The sequence below is a fragment of the Ambystoma mexicanum genome, chromosome 4q (assembly GCF_040938575.1).
Source record: "Ambystoma mexicanum isolate Mex_15411 chromosome 4q, UKY_AmexF1_1, whole genome shotgun sequence".
NCBI lineage: Eukaryota > Metazoa > Chordata > Amphibia > Caudata > Ambystomatidae > Ambystoma > Ambystoma mexicanum.
This window is the reverse complement of record NC_090928.1, coordinates 1,173,781,717-1,173,805,054: the sequence shown is the minus strand read 5'-3', so window position 1 is coordinate 1,173,805,054 and position 23,338 is coordinate 1,173,781,717. Positions and strand designations below refer to the sequence as shown.

At 47.7% G+C, this 23,338-nt stretch overlaps 1 protein-coding gene and 1 non-coding gene across 2 annotated transcripts in view; one reads left to right on the top strand and one right to left on the bottom strand.

Moving 5' to 3' along the window:
- KIF6 (kinesin family member 6) overlaps nt 1-23,338 on the bottom strand; it is a 2,002,255-nt gene that overhangs the window by 543,505 nt on the left and 1,435,412 nt on the right. The gene's annotated exons all lie outside the window — the stretch shown is intronic.
- LOC138468569 (U1 spliceosomal RNA) lies at nt 9,911-10,072 on the top strand. The gene has a single exon (XR_011268335.1). It is a non-coding gene; the product is annotated as a U1 spliceosomal RNA (small nuclear RNA).

Below are 23,338 nucleotides of genomic sequence, written 5' to 3'. Positions count from 1 at the left end.
AACCTTGTTTGAGTCCGTGGTTCGTTTGGCGCTAGTTGGTCTGAGCACCTGCTAGATTTAGATGAATAGAAATTTCCTTGTCAGTGTGCAGCTGTTGTATACAGTGTAATAGTGATGGGTTTATGCCCCATCCCGCCAATCTTTCCCACAGTAGAGGTCTGGGTACTAGGTCCAACGAAGCAACAGTACAGGGGCTGCTTTTGTTTTAGGATTGTTTCTGAAGTAAGGAACTGGAGGACACATACATTTGTTAGTGTACTATATGACTTCCTAAAACCTGTTCGACAGATACTTAAAAGTGCAGATTTCTCAGCCCATCTGGTAAGGTTTTTTAATAATACAGCTGCACATATCTACTGACTCGCTACCATCATGGCAAGGAGGCGGTGGTTGGATGGGTCCAATCTGTCGCCCCTCTTGAATATCAGTACAAGAAAGGATTTGCGCCAGCTGGGTGGTATTTTTCCCGAGATCTCTTTATACCTGTATAGTGTAACTAATATTTTTGCCCAAAGATCTGGATGGGCCTTCATGACAACATTTGGTATGCTGTCCGGTCCTGGGGCACGGGAGCTCTTTAACTTTGTAATTATATTGACTAATGTGCCCTCCTCAAAGTCGAACTCGTTGAGTGGCATTATTGTGTTACTCAGGGTTCCATAATTCACTTTCAATGCGGGGACCCTGTACAGCACGTAAACATGCTCAAAGCATGCTTCTTCTGATATAGGATTTAGATCAGCAGGCGTCAGTGACTTGTTGAAATGTGACTAAAACGTGCAAGAGTCATTCGTTTTTAACCAAGTGAAAAGTAACAACCAGTTTGATCCATTAATGGATTTTTTATGTAGAGACAGCCAGTTTTTATAGCGAGTGGCCAGTTTTTCAATAAGAGTCTTCTTTGTCTGGTCACTCAGAGTATAGTCACGCCTAATCTGGGTGAGTGCCTTGTTGGTTAGTTTTATTTGGGCCGCAATAGCAGGATCCTATAGGGATCTTGTTTACAGTGTTATGACGCAGAGCGTTGTAGCTATTTTTATTCAGGTTCTGTGCTATAGATCTTATCATATGCAGCAGGTCCCAATTTGCTGTTGTTAATTGATCGCTCCACAGCAAGGCATTGATGTTCCTAATGCTCACAGAGGTCCAGTGCAAGCGATTCCCATTTGGGCTAACCTGAGCTCTCACGATCAAACTCTTACAGGCTTTAGTTAGATGATACTTCCAGCTCAGAACCGCGTGGTCACTTACGTTGTTGAAGTAAATCGAGACAGGACTGCAACAGGTGGCGGACTCACAGTTAGCCGTTATGTAATCCAAATGTGATTTAGCCGTCCCATTTGCCCAAGTAAAGATTTTTTGACCTTTGGTATTGTTTGAAAATGGAAGGTGAACTAGCTCAAGGGTTTTCAAGGGCCACTGGCGACCATACCCATCAAGGCAAGAGTGGTTATTCTGCAGGCCCTTTGCGTTTAATCATCAGCAAGGAAAGTAGCTTCCGATGTGGACACTTCATGCCATTGTGTGATTATTTCATCAATTACAGCAAATATGGTTTTAGGCTACATCTTTCCAGGAGGGTCAAGACCACCACTGGCTCGGCCTCTAATTGAAGAAAGTGCACTGTTTTGGATTATCTAGAAACCATTTATACCAAAGCGTTTAGTGCACCAGGTTTCCTGCAGCATAAACACATCACTGGCTAAGATAGTTTCCTGCCCCTCAGGGTGAGTGAGAAAAGAGTGGTAGCCATGCGTGTTCCAGTATATCCATCTTAATTGTAGGTCTGAGATATGAAGTCAGTTTGCCCCCTTCATTGTACGTTCCGTCTGCAAGAAGTAGGCTGCATGTTCTTCAATCATATTGTGGTCTGTGTTTGTAGGTCTTTCTGGTGGCAGTCTTTTCTGTTGTTGTGTGACCCCCGAATATTCGGTGTATTTAGCTTTACGGCAGATAAGGAACAAGCCAATGGATGTGAAAGCTGGCGTGCATGATTTAAGTAGTGACACTACTGAAGGTGAGGAAAATTCAATTAGGGCTCAGTTTGTAGAACTGCCCATACAGGGCAGTTCAATACGAACAATGTCGATGGAGCTGAGTAATGCGAGCTGTGTCAATTTCTGGAAAATAGATACAAGTCGGGAACAATTCAGAAAAGGGCTAGAACCCGTAGGGTATATCTCCTCCATAATGACCCATTTCCCCAAAGGTTGTACATTGCAGGGTTCATTCAGGATCTTAATCGTCTCTTGATGTATTTTGTTACATTCCGTTTTAAGGGAAGACTCATATGCAGGAGTGTCAGAGGACCCTCCAAGGCCCTTTTCCTTGGGGCTCAGTGCCTTGGGGCAGTTCACTAGGTTTGGGCAACAACATGTCGAGGGCCTTTCTGTGCTTATACACAGCACTGCTTGTCCCGGCGTGGGCAGGCGTTCAGTAACCTGCTGAGATGACAGTTTGGGAGGGGGGTGCCTTCAAGGTCTCTTCTCTAATCTGACCATTGGCCAGTCTGTTATTGTTTTGCCCTTGGTTTGTGTGATACCGGTACCCAGTGTTAGGCAGAATCCTGTGCAGTGCCCTTAGGGACCACTACACACAATTAAGACTACAGGTGGCAATAGAAGTTTTACCTTTGGTACAAGCCTGTACTACTATTTCAGAGTGGTAGCAGTGGCGGAGCAGCCAGGCTTATCTCAAGAGTATATGAGCAGTAGTAGAGATTACACAAAGGGACCACAATTACTGTCACTCAAGCAAAACACTGACTCAAGGTTTCAGGTAGAAAAATATAAGTACATTTATTTTTAAACCATTTGTTGTCAACATGACACTTCTATTAGATTAAAACCACACGAAAAATATACTACAACTAACCAATTCACTTTGTACAGTAAGTCTCAAGGTAAGTACCCTGTGTTTGAATGGACCGGTGTTACGGACAAAACATGCTACCGCGAATACGATTGCGATCACTTTTTGACAGTTCGGTCTCCTAAACAAATGCGTATCCGTGACATGAAATGCTACCGGGGCAAAAAAACACTTAGCACCTGAGATACCCAGAGGGAGTTGGAGGCAAAAATCACAGGCAATATTTTGCTTAGGCAGGCAGAATCAACAAACACTCAAAGACAAGAGGTCAAAAGTCAAAGGGACGGAGTCAGGGTCGAAAGACACCGGGGCCAGTTGCCAAAGATCACACGGTCAGACAGTTCACGATTCAACATAGCCAAAAGTACTTTGATATGGTCAATGTTCGGAAGCAAAAGTTATAAGAAGGAGGGAAGACAAGGGCAATCCTTGGAAATGAAGAAAAAGGGATTCACCCAGTTTCCTCAACAGAACACAGTACCTTGTTCCAGTGGTGCAGCTGGTGCCCTGGAAGTTGCTCCTGTTGGTTTCCCGCAGACCCACGATTCCTGGAGCTTCGTTGTGAAGGAGGACATCTGAAGGGGGTCTGCACCACACAGGGATGAAGCCGGCAGCAGCGATAAGGAATAAAAGGTGCGCTCCTTAAAAACAGGAGAGGCTCTTCAGGTGGCTATCCGGACCACTACAGCAGTGTGCAGCGATTTCGACCACTGAAGAAGATGAGCCGGTTATCCCCACCAAGCTCAAGGGAAGACGACTCCGGACTGATCTTCTCTGAGTCGTTGAAGGGCAGAACGCTCAGGACTGCAGCAGGGCTTCACCGGGACGGGGTAGTTGCAGCAGCCGTTGTTCTCTCCGCTTCTCTTCGGTTCTTTGTAGTTCCAGTGGCGACTCTCTGACTTCTATCCCAAGAGACCTGCCTTTTATGCGAAAAACCCCCATTCACGCAGCCTGGCTGTCAATCACCCAGCAGGGGGGTTGTCCAGCCCGGACAACTACCCTGGCCAATCATGTCAAAGTGCGACTTGGGTTTCCTAGGATACCCTGTGCAGGGGGTGACTACACACTTCCCTCACATACAGCCCACCTAGACACCCAGGCGCCTTGAAGAGGGCTTCTGGGCAGAAGCCCGCCAAAAGACAGTGAACAAACAAGGCAAACCTAGTTTGCCACGCAAAGTAAAACACAAGAAGGACTTTAACAAAAAGAAATGGCGAATAAGCCCAACCGGAGCCAAGAGAAAGACGATTTGGTCAAGCTGGTTTATGTTCGAGGCTAATATAATAGCCAAGAACAGTACCACGTTTGTCTTATATAATCGCGGTAGAAACGTTAGGGTAGATACCACTGCCACCAGCCAAGTCTAAATGTTAAAAGAGCAAAACAATGCTCTAGGAGGTAGAGATACAAAGGGATACTAGTTAACCCTTTCCAGTACTCCCTGGAAGATGGGGTGTACTGGATCTGTGGTAGATTGACTAAGTAAAGTTAATGGTAACTTTACCCTTTTCTGGGGGACAGTAGTCGCCTCAGAAATGGAGTCGAGCAAAGTCTCAAAGACAACCCTGTGGCACGGCACTGAAGGTGCTGTGCGACACACAAAAAGAAGGGGGCTACTGAAGTGGTGTACTTCAGAGTCCACAATCACAAAACAGGCAGAAACACATAGCAAAACCCAGGTAAGAGTGGGGGAAAAGCTCTCACTCTTACCAAGTGGAAAAAAATAAACTCCAGAAGTCCAGCAAAGCTGCTGGGGGACTCACTAGGTGAGGGAAATTAGCCATAAATGAGAATTCTCCCTAACACCCAGCACAGTCTTGGCCTGATTGTGCTTGGCACTGACGGTCTTCCTCCTTTGGCCCATTGGCTTGTTTCAATGATGCACATTCAATTTAACCAATTTTGTAGGTTTTGGAACACTGGAGAAGCTTATTTGAGATTTGATCAGAGGAGGGGTTGCATGAACAAATTCCTCCTCAAAGTCCCAATTTTCCTCGTGTGCATCCGTCAGCATTGAATGTATGTAGGGACATGGGGCAACTACATGCGACATAGGCTCATTTACACCCTTAGTGGATGATGGCCTGACAGTGTTTGTTGCAATTACTGGTATTAGCTTGGGAGAAGGAGGGGCAGGACACAGTGACTTGGTGGTTTTAGCCATGATCCGGAGAGATATTAAAGCCAGTGTAGATTTGATATCATCTTGGTCCCTGGTCATTTTTTCCATTTGCGATAAAAGGACGTCCAACTTAGCAAGAAGCGTACGTATACCACTGGCAGAATGATTAGTACTAGGGTCAGGTTCGAAGTCCTGTTCAGATAAGCTATCCGCCGCCGTTCCTTGGCTTATTGTGGTGGTAGAATAAGACGAGACCAGAGCAACAAGGTCAGGCGAGCTGGAGAGACTTCGGTCTATGGAGTTTCCTTCACACAATTCCATAGGTAAATCCTTTTCACCACCAAGCGAGGCACGCTGCAGGTTTCCAACCAATTTTAGCAAAGAATTGTTGTAAAAAGACTGTGAAAAGGAAACCTGTGATAGTTCACTTAAGGTTATTAAGGATTTAGAGTTCTGTGGACACGTTTCTTTTGGTGTGAAGAAAGACGAGATCACAGTTTGGGGAAGACTTGTTTTGTTTGTTGGCTTTTTCTTGCCATTGATGATAACTTTCCGTTCGAGACCTAGTATGAATCTGATTTTTGGTCTTGCAGTTCAAATGAGCCGTTACACTGCTTAATTTCCGTTTTGGCATTTTTGCCAAAAAACAATTGCTCCTTTAGAGTAGGTGCTTATTCGGAAGGTGAGGAATGTGTAGTGGGAAAAAAGGTGTGGCACATCCTGTGTGGTCCAAGATGCTTCCTCCCCGGATTAATACCCCACGTCACAGCAAGGTGTTTGCTTGTGTTGTATTCTCTCGCACAAGGCTTGCAATTAACAGTCAGATGATACAAGCGTTCAGTGCGGTAAGAGGGAGCAGAACAGAAATGAGAGTGGACTTACCAAGTCCCTCCTGGTTCCGCAGCGGACCACAGCAGATCACCTCTGCACCACCTCTTCTCTGATGTCAATTTCAGCTTCACAGTTTTCAAAGTTTCCAAGATTGTCGGAGTCTCAGCTTCACTCAGCTGCTCTAACCCAGTGGCAATCCCAATCACAATGCACATTGGCTTCAGCGTTGGCGAGTTCAATTCAATGGTTCTCCAGTCACTGGTGGCTGGCAGGGAATAATGTCCAATCCACAGGGAGGCTTGTACAAGGGCAGAGGACTTTCCAGGAACCACCGGTGCCCTTAGGCAAATAGGAGGGGCTTCTCGCAGGACCGCAGGACTCCGCAGCTTGGAGCCCTAGGTTTCGCTTTCTCTTCCACCAATCAGAATGCAGGTACTCGTCCCTCACTGATAAAATATTTACTATGAAGCTTGAAGAAAATTGGGATCAAATGTATCCTTTAACTTTGTTAATTTAACTTACTTGGGGTTACCCTTTTGTGAATACGTCATTTTTTGCATAAACTGATTTAGTTTAACATTCATTGTATATATCGACAGGGCTTAGCTGAGGACCCTTAGATACTAGCACCGATATTGTCAAAATATTTAAACAAAATGTACTGATTTATTTCAAAGAACTAGGAGTGTGAAGTCTAATCATCTTCCACAAAACCTTCCATCCTCTTGGATGGTGGTTAATCTCTGGTCATTGTGTATCATTACAATCGTGTCAACTTTCCCCTTGTAGGATATCCACTTGTTTGACCTTTATTATTGCCTTTATGATTCAGATTTTGGTTAAGGGTTTTATGGTTTATATTCTTTGTCGCTCAGTTATGTTTATTTTTGTCAAATTGTTTGTGTCACAACAACTGGCTTTCTAGTAAAGGTTGTGCTCCATAAATACTTGTTTGACTTACTACAACATCACTTCTATTGAATCCATCAACCTCTGACTAAATACTACCCTCTATTATCTCCCAAATGAAAACGGTTAGCTCTGTGTCGGAGAGATTGAACTTTGATTCCCTGCATGCAATAATTCTGCTTTCAATCTTTTTATCAGATATATCTGGGAACGTGAACTTCAATTCCCAGCTTGCAATGGTTCTCCTTTCAATTTTGCAGGGCACTCTGCCAACTAGACCCAGGAGTCCATTCATTTTCTCCCTTCACTTTCACTAGGGAATAGATCTCAAAGTCTCAAGGAACAATATTTTAAAAGTCGCTTTCTCCCTTCAAATGTACTAGGGACTTTGGCTCAAAGTCTTAGGTGTAAACGTTTCTCATTTTAATTATCACCATATACCTCTGTGTACGGGATGAACAGGAAGAAGGGGAGGAAGGCCGCCATGAGGAAAAGAAACAAATGCAGTGGAAACACCTCCGTGAGGAGGAAAGACAGATGGAAGGCCCCCGAGAGTGGAAACAGCAATCCCACCTTCCCCGGCTGGATCCAGCGTCGATTGGGGCCGAGGAGACGGGCGAGAATAACCCAGTGGTTCCCGTTCCCTTAACACATGGAGCCGAACTTATGCTGGAAAAACACAGTGAGAGCCGGGCGGTCCCCGCTCCTGTCGTTCAAGGCTGGTCGGGCTCCAAGATGAATGCAGATAATGGGGAACCGTCACGGGTGAATACAGAGTGTCGTCTAGAGGGTTACGGGTTCTTGCACGCTCCCGTCCCCCGTTCAGCCATGGGTCTCATGGCGTCCCCCACAACCATACAAACAACAGATGACAACACAGTAAACAGGTCCTGGTACCCGTTTCCAACGTGTCACTCACCTGCAGATTTGGGAAGCGAAACTCCAGACGGCTTGGTTGTGTCTTCGTGCAGGGAAGCAGAAGGGCCCCGCAGGGTTCTGGTGTTGCCGGGTGAAGCTGATGGAAGGACCGCGGGCAAAGAGGAAGGGGACGGGGATTGGAGGGATATTTATAGAAAAAGGGCCCAAGGCAGCCCTGATTGGTTCAAACAACCCCAACCTCTATATCAGGCTGAAACTGAGGACGGACTGTGTGTGATTTTCGGATTCTCTTTCAGAGCATCGGGAGAGAAGGAGAGAGAACTGCACCTGAGACGGTCTGGTCCTACGAGGACTCTTTGTTGGTCGTCCTTATCACCGTAGAAGAAAGAAGGCTATTTGAGTACTTGAGCCATCCATTTCTTTTTTTTTCTTTTTTTTTTTTATCCTGAATTAAGGCTAAATATTTTCTTCAATCCAGCCGCTGTCTGCATCATCCTTATAACCTCCTTGTAGAACTGCTCTCCAGGTCACTGTACATTTGGCCCCTGCTACATAATCGCTGCTCTGCGGTCATCTCACCAGTTCCCATCCTCTCTGGTGTTCGGCTGTGAAATTCCCCAACTTTCTTATCGGCTCCACTCCATTCTGGTGTCCAGTCCCAAGGACATGTTGCGCACTGCCCTGCACTTCTCACAGATCCTCGTTCTCATCACATATCAGATCACACACAGCTCTCACCCCAGAATATTCTCTGCATCTCTGTGTATTTTCAGTGGTTGTTCTATGGTTCACTTCTAGTCCTCGTATTCAAGTGGCTAAATCTCAGCAGCATTCAGAGTAGGTGCTGGTGTACCCGTTCTCAGCCCTGCATCAGTATCAGACAGCTCCTCCAACTCTCCTGACTGTGCTCCACTCTTTGCAGAACCTTGTAGACCTGTCCTCCAACAGCGCCTTCATTCCACATAAAAAAGTGTGCCAAACTCTGTCATTTTTCAAAAATCTATAGCAAGGTTGTCCAACATACGGCCCGCGGGCCACAATGAGGCCCGGCAAGCCATTTTATGTGGCCCGCGAGGCCATATGTTGGACAACTCTTGAGTAAAAAAAAAAAATAGATATATATATTTTTTTTTAAATGTGCCTGTGCGCAAAACTGTAACTTCTTGGGTGAGCCCATGGGGTCAACAGAGGTAGTTACAGTCCTCAGCCACAAAGCGTTTATTTATTTATTTATTTATTTATTTATTTATTTATTTATTTATTTATTTATGCAATGTTTGTCGCATATCCGACAAACATTGCAGAAATAAATAAATTCGTCAAGAAGATCTTGGGACTTGATGATGGAGAAGGGAGAGACTAATTTGTATCACGGCATAGTGAGGGTTACCTCGGGAATACCATTCATTTTCAGTGAGCGTGGGTCCATACAATTGCCCAGTACTCCCACAAACTATGAACAATGGGATTAATATAGTAGCAATTACTTTGCATTTAAATATCCCATTTCAGGCAAGTAAGACCCACCATGCAAGAGAGGAAAGGGCTCCGGCCCAGGCATGCCGGTTCCTCTCTTGCATGGTGCTCCGAGGGGCAAAAGGCGAGCCGAGATGAAGGGAGGAGGTGGTGAGGTGAGGAGACGAGAGTTCTGGCCCGGGCGATGGATTATGTGGACAGGTGCTGTGCAGGAGTTCCTCTCTGTGTGGGCAGCACAGTGCATTCCTGAACCCCTGATTAGCCGTGGGCCGCTGCTCAGAGGGCCATTGTGCGGAGTTACTTTCAAGGTTTGTCATCTCTGGACATATGTTTAGCAGGGGTTGCGGCGACACATCCTGTCTGCCCCAAAAATCGTTCTTTTGAATTGTGAATGTCACCGAAGATGAACCTTTATCAGCTGAGAAACTTAACCTTTGCAGTGCTTTTTTTCCTCGTCTCGAGACAAAGAAGAACAGCGGGAGCTCAGTTACGTTTACCTCTAAGCACAGTGCAGATTGATGAAAAAGTCCATGCATTATACCAAGTACATTGGACATTATAGATGTGGCCAGTGGGGTATCAAAGCATGGCGAATACCACATGTACAGCACAATGTGTTACCCTAGTAGTGCCCCAATAACACACTGCAACCTGCAAATGGGCCACAGTGGACCACCTGCCAAGGTTTCTGGACGTTTCTTATGATCTTGATCTGTGATCTATGAAATGATCCGATATGATAGGTTATTTATAACGCGCTTAATACCCATGCAATAGTGATTCCCAGAACTGACCCAACCCCTGCCCTCTTGCATGCAACTAATACTTAGCTGGCAGGGGAGAATCTGATCTCAAGGGCAGGTCTCCCAGGGTGAGGCTTACCCATTGCACATCGGATTTGCTGACCCCTGCTATGTTCCCAAATGCGGTATACACTACTGCATTATTTCTGGTAGTGGGGGACTGTGTTCGCGCTCTCCCCCTGATTTATTGGTAAAAGAAAAGGTAAAGTGTGCACTAGGCCTGCTAGGTTGCATACTTTAAGATTGTGCTCACATTGCGTTTTTTCAATTAGGTTGACCTTTGGGTGATCGCTTTTCCACATTTTTTCTGTTGAATTGAATTGAATTATGCTTCTTTCATCACCACAGAAGTAATGTGTATTACGGAGATAAGCTGCCATATGTATTGGGCACATGCTCAGGCAGCATCAATCATGCTTTGTACAGGACAATGTTGGCCTAAATTGGGACCAGCCAGCATAGACATGTTGCTACAGGGGCATATTTTGGGTACAACCAGCATGACAATGTGTTACATCAGTGACAGTGCTGTCTTACACTCTGGACACATTGATCATTAAACTGTGTTGTGTTGTACAATGTTCTTTTCTGCTGTTGGTGACATGGAATTTTCATGTTCCCCTTTAGAACTGATTGTAAACTTATGGCTTTTTGGTCACCTTTTCTGCTGTAAAATGCACCATTTCAACCGCATATTTGAAAAAAAATTCTTGGGGGGAGCAACCCCCCCAAACCCTCCCTAGAACCTTGTAGCTCCCTCGCTACGCTCGGTCGCCCCCACTATTTCAGAAAAATATTAACACAGACACTGAAAGAAATCACAAGCAACTAACCTTTGATCACTGCCCATGACACCAAAAGCTATCTTTGGGACTGCATGGCTATCACTGCCTGTGATGCTATTGTGTCAAAGGTCACACAATATTGCTTTTTAATATACTGCTTTGGGTGAGGTTGTTGACTTTTGGCTCGCCGGCCCACTGGGTGACAAAAGGTTCATGCTTCGGTCCCACATTCAAAAAGGTTGGACAAGCCTGATCTATAGCAATCCTGTCCCCCTGCAAATGTCAGATTCCCATAAGCCTCCAGGTTTCATCCTCGCCATTCAATCTCCAGCCTTCCTCAGTTTTTTTTTTTTTAAAGAATTTTCTTTATTTTCATTTAATAACAAACAAACACAAACAAATAAACAACAACTCTCACATTTGCTCTGGCACTTTTGGGTTTAAGTTCATAATGTACGTTATCCGCTCGGGTCACGGCTAGGTACCCTCCTCCTCCGCCGCGTTGTCCTCATTCCTGTCCTCATGCTGCGCACGGGTGCGGGCAAGTCAAGTCTCTTCTCCTCCCAGCTCACTCGAGTCTGTTGTGCTGTTTTCCTCGTCGTTCCCAAATAAGTCTTGTACCAAGGTATTCCACGCTAGTATTCTGGCCCCACTGTTCTCTTCTCCCCTCTGCGAGGTTCTGGTCCAGACCGTAGTTTATGCTATTGCCCATTTTTGTAGGTCCGCCCACCAGCCTTCTATGAATGGTCCTGTGCTTGCTATCCATGCCATTGCGATGGGCGTTTCGCAAGAATCGTCATCAGGTCTATCATCTTAGCTATATGGATCCTTTGCTTGTCGCCCCTAGGGAACAGGCCCAGTATGTAGGACGCCTGCGACCAAGCTCGCATATGTATTCCTGCCTTCAACGCCCTTTCCTGTATCGTATTCCAGAAGGCTGTCACACCCGGGCATGTCCAAAACATGTGCACCATATCTGCCTGTTCTTCCTGGCAGCGTGGCCAACTCCGTAATTGACTGTCCCCCATGTTTGACATTCTTTTAGGCGTTAAATATGCCCTGTGCACTATGTAGAACTGCAGTTGTCTGAATCTTGCGTTTCTGGAAAATTTCTTCGCGTACTGAAGGGCCCTGTTCCATTCTTCGTCCCTGAGGGGTTGCTGAAGTTCCTCCTCCCATTTTGTCCGGCTGTTCAGTGTCCTAGAATTGATGGTGGCCAGCAATTGTTCGTAAAGTCTGGACACAGTGTGTCCCCCCTCAGATACATCGAACCAGGCGACCAGCGGCCCATCCATGTCTTCCTCTTCCGGCAGGGTCTCCCACCTCTTCCTTATTCCTTGGACCATGCTATTATACAGTATGAATTGGCCACTGTGTATGTCCTGCTCCTCCACCAGGGTCTGAAAGTCTACCCAATGTCCTTCTTGCCACAGGTCACCTACTTGTGCCACTCCTTTGTCTTCCCACTGTGTTCTGAACGTTGCTATGCTTGCTATACGGGTGTCTACCAGTCCCGCCAGGGGAATGTGCCTTGAACAGGGGTCTCTTATGTTCTGCACTTTCCATGCTCTCTTCCACAGTGCTCGGCCTAGTTGGACTATTCTGGGAAGGGTTTTTGCTTGAGTCTCGTTTATCCACAGTAGTTCTTTCAAATAGTATCGCTGGAGCGATGGTCGAAACAGTATAGCATCTATGGAGGTGTCTTCCCCCAGCCATCGGACCACGAATTGAAGTTGTGCGGCCAAGTAGTAACGCTCAAAGTCCAGGAGCTTGATCCCTCCCCATTCGTAGCCCCTTTGTAATGTGCTCAGTGCTACCCTGTTCCTCCCTCCCTCCCTCCCATAGAAAGGACCGTGTTATGGAGTGTCATCATCTGAAGAATGACCTGGGGATGTTATAGGGGATATTAGTGAAATAATATAGGAGTCGGGGTAAAACTATCATCTTCATTAGGGCCGCCCCGCTCACCATCCCCAGCGGTAGTGTTTTCCAGAACTGCATGGCGTTCTCTATTTTGTCCAGGGTTGTCTGCGTATTGGCCATGTGTGTTTCCGCGGTGTCGTGATATATGTCCACCCCTAAATATCTGAAGGTGATTGGGGTCCATGTCAGGCCCAGGCGTGGCAGCTGGTCTGACGTCGTCACCCTCAGGCATGCCAGGGGGAACAGTGAGGACTTCCCCTTGTTGATGGTGATCCCCGATAGACTCCCAAACGCTCCCAGTGCCTCCAATAGGTCTGGTAAATGGGTTTGTGGGTCCCGGAAGTAAAGCAGCATGTCATCTGCATATATTGAAATCTGGTATGTTTCCCAATCTATCACTATGCCGGTGTCTCCGTACTCCGCCCTTAGGAAGGCCGCGAAAGGTTCCAGCGCCAATATATATAGCATCGGGGACAGCGGACACCCCTGTTTCGTACCTCGCCCTATGCTCCACTCCCCTGAGACATGCCTCCCCGTCTTAACTCTGGCCCTTGGGTCGTTGTACAGCAGCCTTATCCAGCGTAGGAAACCCCCGCCTATCCAGAAGTGGGCGAGCGCCCCTAGTAGCCAGTCCCAGTTCACTGAATCGAACGCTTTAATTGCATCTAATGACGCCACTGCGTATTCTACCTCCTCTTGGTTCGTCCTGTCAATGGTGTGATGGAATCTCCGGAGATTCCATGCCGTGTTGCGTTCTGGTACATACCCCGTCTGGTCTGTGTACCAGTGGGGGTATCACCCTTTTTAGCCGAATGGCCAATGCCGCTGTCAGTATCTTGTAATCCTGATTTATCAGAGAGATTGGCCTGCAGGACCCGCACTCGAGGGGTGGCTTCCCCGCTTTAAGTATCGGGACTATTACAGATTCTGACATAAATCTCGGGAGTCGTCCGCACTCATACGCCTCCTCCAGTGTCTCTAGTAACCTCGGAGCCAAGCTATCTTTGTATTTTTTATACAATTCCCTGGCAACCCGCCGGGCCCCAGGGACTTCCCTGTTGGCAACTGGGCAATAACCTCTGTCAATTCCTCCACAGTAAGGGGGGGCGTCCAACATCTGGACCTGCTCCTCTGACAGCAGTGGGAGTCTGATTTCCGCAAATGCGTCCTCAAGGTCTCCCTCTTCTGCCTCCTGTACTCTGGTATATAGTTCCTCGTAGAATTGCGAGAACACCATATTTATACCCTCCTGGGACCTTTCAATCGCCCCCTGACTATTTTGAATTGCATTTATCGGTTCTCGCTTGGTCTCCTGTTTGGTCAGCCAGGCAAGAAGTCTACCAGGTTTATCCCCTTCTGCGTGCAGCCTTTTTATGTACTTCCCATAGTCTAACCGCCCTAATCTCTCCCAGGCCGCCATACACTGTTGTCTCAGAGTGGTGAGGTCACCCATTCCGCCCCCCCTCTCGCCCTGCCTGTGCTTCCGCTCTCTCTATCTTCCCTTCTATTTCATCCAGTTGAGCCAGGGTTTCTCTCCTAAGGTCTCCCGTTTTCCCAATTGCCGTCCCCCTGATCACCACCTTAAAGGCTTCCCATGTCGTTCCCGTGCTGTCTACACTACCCGTTTTGTGCCTGAAGATGTCATCTATTGAGGTCTGGATATGGTCTTGGAAATCCCCCTCTAGGTGTGCTTCCGCCCTAAGTCTCCACGTGGGTATGGGGGCTTTCCTGTATGTATGTGCCCATGTTGCTTCCAGTGGGGCGTGCTCTGATAGGGTTCGTGTGTGAATGTGTGCCCCAGTGAATTCGCCTAGTGTCTCTTTGCCCGTGAATAAATAGTCAATGCGGGTAAATGTCCCGTGTGGGGCGCTATAGTGCGTGTCTCCCCTCTCACCTCCATGTACCTTCCTCCAGACGTCCTCCAGCTCGAGCTGGTCCATTGTCTTCTGCAACACCCACGCTGGTGGTGCGGCCCTTATGTGTTTGTCGTCCTACCGGTCCAGCCTGGGATCCAGTGTGCAGTTCAGATCTCCGGCCCAGATGATCGTGGCGTTCCTGTACGGGGCCAGCCGGGGTGTGAGTTGTTTAAAGAAATCTGTTGCATCGTGGTTTGGGGCGTAGGTGTTCCCCAGACACACTTCCCGGTTCTCCAGCATTCCGTGTACGAGGAGGACCCTGCCTTCGGCGTCCCTCTCCTGTTTGATGAGTTGGAATGGGATATGCGGGACAATCCAAGTCCCTACCCCTCTCGCGTAGTTAGAGTATGTGGAGCTGTATGTCTGGCCACCCCATTTCTTGGCCATCTTGGCTTGTTTTCCCGCCATCAGGTGGGTCTCCTGCAGCATTGCGATGTCCACCTTCGCTTTGTTTAGCCATGCGTAAACCCTCAGTCTCTTCACGTAGGCGTTTAGCCCCCTGACGTTCCAAGTCACCACTTTTAGTTCATCTCGGTTCCTGTGTCTTAAAGTTTCCTGCGGCCCGCTCGTTCCCATTGGCCTGTTTAGTTTTCCCTTCCTGGCCTGCTGGCCTGGGAGGTCCGTCTGTCATCTTCTCCCAATTATTCCCCTGGTAGCTTGCAGGTCCGCCTTCCCTCTTTACTTCCCCTGTCCTGGTGGACCGCCCTGCCACCCGTCTCCGCTTCTCTCCACCTCCGCCCTTTGGTGTTCCACGCCGGATTCCCGCACTTGAGTGCCGCCTCACTTGCGCCCTTGCATTGTCTTTGCCGTGTCCGTGACCTCCTCGTTCATTATGTTTGCATCCTCTCGTGCCTTCTCTTAATGAACTTAACCACACTACTACAACTACTATAAACCAACGCCCAGCCTCCCTCCCCCTGCTCGGCCCCGCCACATTCCAGGTGCCACCCTCGATCCGTGGGAGCACTCGTTGCGGCGTAGTGCCTTAAAACTGACACTGCTAACTAGTCGCTACTTGGGGCCCCCTCTGTGGGTCTTGGCGGTCCAGTGCCTCGAGCTACCGGGTTGATCCATTAATTTTCTTATGCTTTTGGTTCTCTTTCTTGCCGCATCTCGATTCGGCATGTGTCCTCAGTGTTTTGTCCGCACCCTCATTCCCTTCCTCGCCGGGGTGCCTCACGATTCCCCTCGATCCCCTCTCTTAGTTTTGGAATCCCCTGCTGGTCCATCCACTCCTGGGCGTCTGCCATGGTCTCAAAGATCTGTGTCCTCCCGTTGTGCAGGATTTTGAGCTTGGACGGGTAAAGTAACATGAATTTCACTCCCGCTGCCCGAAGGCGCTCTTTGGTCAGCCAGAACTGGGCCTGCTGTCTTTGCACAAGTGCCGTATAGTCAGGGTAGATGGTTATCCTGGCTCTGTTGCACGTTATCTCCCTGCCTTCCCTTGAGAATGTCAGGATTTTCTCCCTGTCTTTAAAGTTCAAGATCTTCGTGATCATGGGTCTCGGTGGCGTGCCCGGGCGGGTTTTCCTGGTTAGTGCTCTGTGCGCCCTTTCCACCACAAAGCCCTGGGACAGGGTCCCTGCACCTACTTCCTGGATCTAAGTTCTCTACGTAGTCTGTGGGGTCTCTGCCTTCCACCCCCTCCGGCAGCCCCACAATGTGCACATTGTTGCGCCTGGCCCAGCCTTCCGCATCTTCGGCCCTGCGTTCTAGTGTTTTAATCCGCTCCAGTGCATCCGACATTTGTGACTGAGAGGTGGTCACATTTGCTGTATTGCTCTGGACCTGTTGTTCCACCGTTGTCACTCTCTCCGCTAGGTTCCTCGTGTCCTGCCTGAGGAGCCCCACATCCACGATCACTGCATCCAGCTTGCCCTCTATTGAGGCCTTTAGCCCCTCTATGGCCTCTAGGATACTGCCCTCCACTTGTTTGAGCTCCCCTTGCGTGGCGTATGATGTGGCTGTATCCGCCGCCGCCGTCCCAGGTTGTGCGTCCTCGCTCTTGCAGGCAAATGTATCCATGCTTGTTTGCCTCCCTCTGCTGCCTTTCTGTTTCTCAGGCATGCTGATGTTTGTGGCCTGTGTGTCTGTGCTTGGATGGGGGCGTTGTGCCCCTGGGCGGCCTCCACTTTGTAGTTGGTGTTCTCCGGTCCCTGCGTGGGCCCTGCTGCTCCCCAGCACCTCCCTGGGCCCGGCACGCAGCAGCTAAAGTCATTCTGTCCAGCTGCAGCCTCGCCGGGGCCAATACGATTTCCTGACTCTGCTGTCTCGTCCTTACCGGGGGGGCTCCAGTTGCGTCTCCGCTGGTTGCTACTGCCCGTTGCGGACCCGGGCTGCTAGCCCGCTTGCCTTCTGCTGTCGAGGGTCAGGGTCTCCCCCTCCGGGCTGCCGCTGTGTGGGCGTGCTCCGGTAGGACTTCTGTGCGCTGGGGGGCGCCCTGTCGGTGCCTCGGGCCGCAGGTGCTGTGCTATTCCCCCGTGTCTCGGCCCTCCGCTCTCCTCTGCCGCTATCCCCGGTTGCCTGCTCCTCCTGCACGTGGCGTGGTGGTGTGCGCCTCATTCCACGTCCCAGTCAGGGAGGGCGATCGGGTTTGGGGCCTCTCTCGATCTTCCGCGGGTGGTGTGTGGGTATCCGGTGGGCAGCCGTCCGCACCCCCGTGCCCAGCCGTCCGCGTGCGCAGCTTCCACTGCCTTTTGGAGCACTGGCGGGTTCTCAGTGGTCCGCGGCCACCATTTTGTGTGGTGGCCCCGTACCTCTGATTCACCTCGTTTCTGGTCTTTCCGACCTCCGATTTTGTTCAGGCTTTCGCCCGTGTGTGCCCTGGACCCTCCGGGTGCCGTTCCTTCGATTTGTTCAGGGTCTCCTGCCGTTTTTCAGCCGTTTATAAGGATTGTGTAGCGGATCACCCGGGAGCTCGGTAACTCGCTCACGCTCGCATGGCCGCCAAGCCACGCCCCCCCTCCAGCCTTCCTCAGTTATTCCCCTCTCTTCCAATCAATGTACTTCTCTATTGACAAAATGCAAGGCCACCAGCTTTCCTCGAGCCTGGAGCCGCTAGGCTCTTCAAATCCCTTTGCGCCCTCACGTCCGTTTTTTTCTTCATTTCCTGAAAGAAGCTATCATTAAACCCCTCCTCATGCAACCACAACTAGACCCACAGATGTTATGAACTACAAACACTTCTCAAATATCTTATTTGCTGCTAAAATTATGAAGAGGGTTGTATCTGTAATCCCAAACTCGAATAAAGTCTATTCTCTACCTCACCAGGCAAGCTGTTATGTTATGTTATGGAATTTTGTACAGCGCACGGTCGCCCTAAGGCATCATGGCACTAGAGAGGAGAGGATGCCATAGAGCCAGGCACAAGAAAGGAAGCTAAATCAGAACAAAAAAGTCTTTAAGGCTTTCCGGAAGATCAGATGATTAGATAGAAGTTTCACCGATAGTGGGAGGGCATTTCACAGCGGTGCTGCAGCAATTGAGAAAGCCTGGCCACCCACCCGAGTAAGCCGGAAGGAGGGCACACAGAGCAAGCCAGAGGCTGCCGACTACAGAAAGCGGTTAGGGTCATATCTTATGAACTTGGTGCGCAGGTACTCAGCTCCTTGATCGTGGAGAGTACGATGAACAATATACAATGTTTTAAATTGAATGCACTAGGCCTCTGGGAGCCAATGTAGGGAGCGCAATACGGGGGTAATATGGGACCCGTAGGGGGACCCTGTTGCCACCTGGGCTTCCATATTCTGAAGACGTTGCCAACGGCCTACCAGCCCGTTAGGCTTAGCAAAGTAAAGGGAGTTGCAGTAGTCTAACTTGCTCAGAATCATGGCGGCTACAACTGGGAAACGTAGGGTGACAGGGATCAGATGAAGTACCTTTCTAAGAATATTTAACTGAAAATGCCCAGACTGGCAGACCACCGATACCAGGGGGTGGGGGGCCATGGAGAGATTGTCTGACATGACTCCAAGATTTTTTACTTTAGTGGAGGGCACCGGAAGTGGGCCCAGAGAGGGGGGCCAGAAGGAGGAGATCCAAAGTGAAGGGACAGGAGGAAAACCCACCACCAACACTTCTGTTTTATCCCCATTCAATTCCAACCAGGAGCTTTTAGTTGGAAGGTGTCCTCTAGGAGTCTGCCATCCACTAGCTTACCTCTTTATTAAAAAACGATCCCATAGGATCCTGCTCTTCCATTTCTTATCTGACCCTTCATTCTCTGCTATGTTCCTGATGGCTTTGTCTTATTGTGACTGGGCCCCTAATCCGGCCCTGTTGGGGTCGAGAGGGACCCACTCCATAGTACCTCAGACGGTGCCAGAGTGTATGAGGGCGAAGCCACATCCAAGCCCATCCTTAACTGGGATGTAGGCAGCATTACCATCCCGGGGAGATGCGAGCACAACAGCGTTGGTGGGCCCTGCTAGAGGGAGAGATGCCAGGCGTGACAATGATGACATGGAGCCGGTCAAAGAGAGATGAGCAGACAGGGTCGCAGGAGGTGGAGTGCAGGTCACGGCCCTGCTGAACAGAGCAGCCTTGGAGAGAAGGAGGATGCTGTGGTGAGTCAACACAGCAGGATGTAGAGCAGCGGGGCACTGGCAACGAATGACAGCCAGAGCCCACACATGAGAGGACCAGTCCACTAGCCCAGCAGGAAATCTCTATATTATGGAAATACACTAAATACACTAAACCACCAGGGATTTCTGCAATGCAAAAAGGTATACAGATAGGTCATAAGAATAGGTAACTGCAGTTCCCTGTGGGTCATTGCATTGACCAGACCATGAATGCAGCGGGCCTTGTGGAAAAGGGGGGGTGGGGCATAAAGCCCTTAAGAAGCCTCCCCAAGCCCTCCCCTGTCATCACACCCCCTGGAGGCAGGTAAGGATTGGGCAGGGAAAGATAGTCAATCATGGGAGAAGGAGGGTTATTTAAGAAAAGCTATTGGGTTAGTAGGGTGAGATCAGGAGGTGGAAGGAGGATAATTGAGAGACCAGAGGAGGATGGAGTGGAAGGAGTGTGGAGGTTGTTGGAGACCAGTTCAGCGGAGTGGTTGTGCATCAGTGAGAGGAGCGAGTGAAATAGTGGTTGTAAGAGGAGGTAGTTGTGATGACTGCAGCAGACAGGTAGTGGGAGTAAGAAGTGGTAGTTGTAGCGGGAGGTAGACCATGGCAGTAAGAGAGACAGGGAAGTAATACTAGAAGAAAAGTAGTGGTGGTAGAAGCAGAGATGTAGTGGTTCTAGTAGCAGTAGAAATGGCAAAAGAGAAGTGGAAGTAGGTAAGGAGAAGCGTTGGTAGAGTAGAGGTAGTAGCAGTAGTGGAGAAATAGTAGTGGAACAGAGTAGAGTGTAGTTGGTAGAGTGGCATTAGGAGGGAGTTGAAGTAGTGAGCAGGGAAGAGATGGAGGAAAGTGAGGTGACTAAGAACAATAACATCCAAGGGTGGAGGTAGGATGGCAGAGTGAAACACTGGAAGGACAATCGCATGATGGGGCGGAGAACATTATGGGACACCAGCATAGAAGGGAAAGGTGTGAGTGGGCATGCGTGATGTGTCAAACTGCGTGAACAAAGTCACCATCCGCGGACTGCTGTAAGTGACTTCAATCCAGCATTCCAACTAAGTCAATGCCTAGTCTGGGATGCCCAATGGAAACCCTTATTTATATATTTTTATGTCAAACGTTCTTTAAATCTGGATGATGAACCCTTATATAACGCCCCTCTATTTGGAGCTCCCTGACCTCACTGAGCCAAGTAGTAGGTTTGTTTTGCAAATTAAAAGGTTTCTTTGAAGAATTGAACAATAAATATATCACACTTTTATGAATAGAACAATATCTGAATATCACACTTATGAATATGAACAGCGATCAGCAAGGATAATATTACAATATCAACAATCTATTTAATCACTTAGGAGTAGGAATGGGAAGGATAAGGTAACAGAGAATACTTTGTATGATTCAAGGAAATGCAATGATGGGAAAGAATGCAGCACAGAAATAAACTTGATATGATTTCAATCAAAAGATAATATGATCACGTTTCCCCTGTTATTACTCACTCCCCCCACTATGCAATATGAAGTGATGGAAATGAGGGCACACAAAATTCAGGAATGCAATCAATAATGCAGTTCAATCCCAGTTCCCCCAGCAAGCTTGGAGAAAACAGGTATGATTTTAAAACAGGCAAAAATACTTTTGAATGTGATTCCAATGAAAGGGAAAATATGCTAAAATGATTTTAATTCACTAAAGGAGATTCAGGATAAGTGAGAGTTACTTTGGATTGGTTCAGGTCAACACTAGCAATGATTCATGAAGGATTATCAGATTTAAAACGAATTTCAGCAGTTGAAAACAAGAAACAGCTATTTTGACATGTGGTGAAATTAAGATTTTAGCTTCAAAATGAAAGTTACATTTCAGTTCTAGGACATGCGGTTCAAAAGTTACAGAGGTTTTTTGTGAAGGTAGATTTTTCAGAAGCAAAGTCAAGATTTCAAAAATGACAGATGCGCTTTAAAGATTATAAACAAAGATTTCTTAACACTAAAGAGTCTATGGAGCCACAAACTACACGACAGCCAAGCCACCTATCCAGAGGGAACTCCGGATGGTTTCTGTCTGAACAAGACAATTGCCTTTCTCCAGAAAATATATATTAGCGCCAAGATGATTATCACTACAATTATCAAGGATTATGTGGAGGAGAGAAGAATTTAGGATAGACAACAGAGGTACTGTAATGCAGTTCTGGACAGATTGAAATGGATGAAATAGTATTACTTTAAACTAAGAGATTGGTTATGTACAGTTCTAAACTGGATACTCACTCCTATGCCTTGGGAATGGAGTGGGCCCCGTCAAAGATCTGGTCAAGGGTTTGGCTGGGATTCTCTCACCTACGGACAGGTCTCAGTTCTGCTCTCATCACTGCACTGCGGTCTGTGTGGCCTCTTGGACTGCATCTGATGGATTCTAGATATAGCTCTGCTTTTTGGGACTGGATCTTGGTTCTAGCACAGGGTCCTTGGCTAGAATAGCAAAACAGCACAGCCCGGCTGTTGAATGTGAGAGCCCCTTGGAAGTTTACAGGTTAGAATCAAGTTGCTAGATTCTGAAGCCTGCTGAAAAAGGGTTCAGCTTCTTGGGTTAGGCCTCTGCTTCAAAGTTCTAGAGTTTGGTTCTAGAGTCTGGTCTCTGGATCTATGTCTGGAGCCTGGATCTTCCTGCAGGGTGATTCGCCAAGAAATCAGTTGAGTAGTGGAAAAGTGTGTGTCTTGTCTGTCCTCAGCAGTCCCTATTTATGTATTTCCAAAGTGGGTGGCAAGGCTGATTCTCTATGCCCAACCCTCTAAGGATCTGATAGGTCATAGGATTCCCTGTCCCCTGATTGGAGAAAGGATCAGCGTGTCATCCTGTGTCATCTTTATGGCTTAGGGAACAAACCTCCCCTTTGCCTCTGTACAGAGTATCTTATTTTTCATTAAAAAAACATATTTACAATATACACAACTTGTTAATACTACATACATCACATGACAGATTAACTAAGGTACATTTCTCTTTAACTCTCATCTTCCTAAGAGCTTTGGTTCAGAAATTACCACTTTTTGCGCTTTTGGTGGGTTTCTCAATTTAATTTTTAGACATGCATGCACACCCCATCTGAGCACAATTCTGTAATTTTTCCGGTTCCTGGCATAAACACAGTAGTTACAATATGAATAATTCCGGGGTTTGGTCTCAGAACATCGCATGGAGTCCAGCTTAGTCTGAGCGACTTTTTCATTTTAACAATCTCAAAGTTTCACATTTTTGTCAGTTCGATACAATATTTTATAAGCATTTTTCTAAAACATAAATTTGCTGTACTTTCTGAATCCACACAATGGTTTGTCTCCGCCTCCAAGGTCTGGGCTGACTCAGAGGTCACATGTCTCTCCTTCCTGCCAGCAGTTTGTGGTCAGTCACACCCGAATAAGCATTTTCTATTCAGCCCAAGGATTCCTTTGTCTGCACTGAGAGCAACAGGTCAGGGTGCCCCTCCTAGCTCCTATTCACAACAGCCTGTCAATCTCTTAGCCAGGGGCAGGGGGAAGACTCCTTTGTCCAGGTAGAAGGTGTGGAATTCGTTTGAACACAGTGTGGGAAACTTTACCTCTTAACCCAATGTCTACAAATTGTCTTTTCTTATAATATAACTCACATTTTTAACACATACATTAAACAATTTCTTGCTTCAAGCCTTTTCAGAATATGATTTTAAATTGTAACCACCTCTTAGGCTTCTGATAGCAAGTCTTTCTTTGGTATAGTTTGAGTTCCATGTTCAACTTTACCGAAAACGTTTTTAAAACGCTGGCTTCTGGTAGAGGTGAGTAACACTATTACACCCATTTTTGACAGATTTCTTCCAGCAAGCAATCCTCAAAAGTATACTTAGTTCAGATATAGATACACTTCTGGGGACCTTATATTTATGTAGATTCCAGAAGGAGAATGATGTTGACCACCCAACAAGGAGGTTGGATCTTTTCGGGTGGTTTGTAAGCCATGATTTCTACAAATATGACACCAAATAAAAACGGATTTTTGAAACCAGCTATGTTTCTTTTGCAATGATTTTGCTCTGTGAGCTGCCAAATGATGGGTTTTGGCAGTGGTCTCCTGTGTTACCACTGACATAGGCACAAGTAGATGGTGGCCTATTTTTCAGGTTTTCACTGCGCACTTTCTGGTAATTTCTGGCGAGCAGCATGCTTTCCGGCGGCTATTATGACGTTCCTGCTGCCAGCAA